Source organism: Notechis scutatus, chromosome 10 (assembly GCF_049901735.1).
Source record: "Notechis scutatus isolate UNSWTSFEM ecotype Mainland chromosome 10, rNotScu1.2, whole genome shotgun sequence".
Taxonomy (NCBI): domain Eukaryota; kingdom Metazoa; phylum Chordata; class Lepidosauria; order Squamata; family Elapidae; genus Notechis; species Notechis scutatus.
In genome coordinates, this window is record NC_142018.1 from 6,214,552 (window position 1) to 6,217,523 (window position 2,972).

Consider the following 2,972-nt stretch of genomic DNA (forward strand, 5'->3'; position numbering starts at 1 on the left):
CTTCTCGGCTTTCCTTCCAGATTGAAACGAAAAGCTCATCCTTTCATTCTCTGTGCACAAGATCAATTTTGGGAGGGACCCTCAGACGAATGTTCATTCAACATTTTGTGCCGTGAATATGATTTGGATGCCTTGGAAGGGAACTTGGTTCTTTGTTTGTCAAAAGAAAAGCAGAAATAAGTGTCCTGGCCAAAGCAAAGCAGCACTGCTGAAGGGTCCCTGGCCTCTTTCACACCCCGACAGAAGCCGAGGCAGATCCTCTTCCCCAGAGCACAGGGGTTATGACAGCAGCACAGATTGGCAAGCAGCCCTGCAGCTGCCATGAAGCCCCACAGCCAAAACCCAGCAGGCTTCCTCCTCCGCATGAAGCTGTGGAAGGAGACAATTGTGGCTCCTTCCATTGAGTCCTTGAATCAATTTACCCACTCACTGTGCGACATGGAGTCCTTTGATAATTATATTAAGCTGTCTGGGTGACTTTGTGCCAATCACCAGAAGTTGGTGAGTTCTAGTCCTGCCTTAGGAATAAAAGCTATCTGGTTGATTTTGAACCAATCCCTCTCTCAGCCCAACCTACCAGGGTTGTTATGCTGAAAATAGGAGGATATGTTCATCCTTGGGTTACCTATAAAGTAATAAAAATGTAATCAATCGACTTGGACGCTAACCAAGAGTCATCTTTTGAAACTCAATCAACACTGCAGGGAAGGGTGTAACCTTAGCAGAATTTAAGTCTTTCTCAACTATTCCATGTCTGCTCTTTGGCAATGGTGTATCATGGCTGACTCATGTTCAGATCGTGACTGATGGGAATCCCAACATTGCATGTGCCCCACTGGCAAAACAGCTACTCTCTGTTACCTTACCCAAGTGTAGAACTTCCCATTTGCCTATGATGAACATCATTCTTGTTTCCCATCCTATCACTGTTGCAATCACAAAGGGTCCTCTAGAATATGGATGATCTGGATCTGTGGCAGTTGGGATTGAGGATCAGGCCTGGGACAGAAACTCCTTCAGCTATCCTCATGTACCTCTGTGACAGTGACCTGGGAGTATGACCACTCTTCTCAACCCCAGTATCCTTGTGGACCATCCACAATGTTATGCTGGTGGTTCTTTTTCTTAATGGATAGGTCCTGTGAGTAGGGAGAGGGGGGATATTTGGACCCCGAGCAATCCGCTGTGGGATGCCCATGGGTTTGGTCTTTTCTGTTTAATCCTATGTAGTATCTACATGAGGCTGCTGGGACAGATCGTCTGTCAATTCAGGGTAAAGTAGGATCAATAAGCAGATGATGCCCAGTTGCACACCACGACCTGAGGTCCTGTAGGAGAGGCATGAGAACATCTCGACCTGAAGGCCATCAGTGGGAGACGGTTGGGAGAAACACAAGATTCTAGGACAAGAGCCTATGGTGATTCTCTCCTCCACGGGGCCCAGAGGCAGCAAGCCTGCAGTCTAAGGGCTCTTCTACATTCCCAAGACTTCTGCTGGGCTTACTGGTAACATCCATGACCTGGACAGCCTCTGTTCAACTTCCACTGGTGCAACCGTACCGGAAACAGACTGAGTGGGCACCAGTCACTCACCTCCTCAGCTTCACTCATCATTCAGCTCATACCATCAAGAACGCAGGTAGTTGGGCATGTGAGCAAGCAAACTCAGATCTCCTGGTCCAATAAAATTGGGCTTTAATTACACAAACCAGTTCTTCTTGCTTATGTATTGCAGCCATGGTGATGGGAAGTTTACAAAATCTGGCAGAGAGAAACTCGGGGAAGTGCTCCTGGGAGCAGACGGCTCAAAACCAGTGAAATGTTGAGTTTTCATCATCATTCCCTTCCAAATTCTTTTCACTTTTGAAACAAAGTACCAAAACTCCATGCAGGTTTTCATTATAGCTAGTCCTCCAATTATGACTGCAATGGAGCTTGCCTATTTTATAGTCATACATTGTGACAGTCGTAATGCTTGTATCACGTGACCAACCTGGTTTTACAACTTTTGGCAGCAGTCTGAAGCAAACTCGGTTTGCTGTGGGGTGTTTTGGCCAAAAAGCAGAAGTGCCGGATTTTGTTATAAACTGCTCATGTGACTGTGGGCCATGGCCGTAAACAAGAGCCAGTTGGCAAGCATCCAAATGCAGTCATGCGACGTGCCTGGGGGGGGGGGGAAGGGGGGCATGCTGGCTCTCAGAACTTTGGAACCAGTCCATAAGAAGCTTTTTTGAACAAAATATTAATATTCAAATATATTAAAGAGAACCTTTTGAGGTGGTCCATCGTAACTTCAATCTTAAGCAACCAGTCATAAATTGAGGATTATCTGTACCCATGAAATCGAAAGTCCTAAATCAATTTTTCAGACAAACAGGTTATTTTGAAAAGGAAGCTTTCATTTTAAAGGTAATTATGTGATTAAACCACTTACAGGAGAGCTAAGGTGGAAATGGCTCCAATCCCTATGGTTCTTCTGCCCCAAAGATGATGTGGAATTAAAGGGTTGGCACTCGTGACGCTTGCTGGGATGTTGGATTGTTGGATTTGGCCACTATATTTTGTTTACGGGCAAAGGGCCAAACAAGTTCAGGAGATGTCCTGCCCATCCAGAAAAGAGGTTATCTTTCTATTTATCCCAACGTGCTAAATGGTCTCTAAATTCTGCTTTTGAAGGCAGGGGGCACAGAAGACTCTGCAGTCTGGGAGAAAATCGCTGGAACCAGCAAACCCCAGGGGAATCAGGTCCCAAGCCTCAGAAGGTACCTGGACAGAACACCTTATCGGGGTTCAGGCCTATGCAAGGAAATGTTGACTTAAAGAGCAAAGGTGGCTTTGATGATATACCGGTGCTTCTTCTTGGATAATTCTATTATTTATTCGTGAGAAAGCCACATCTTAGGAACAGAAGGTGTGACATGCAATGTGCATCAAAGTATCTAAATATGCAGCAGGCAGACATGCTACCATTA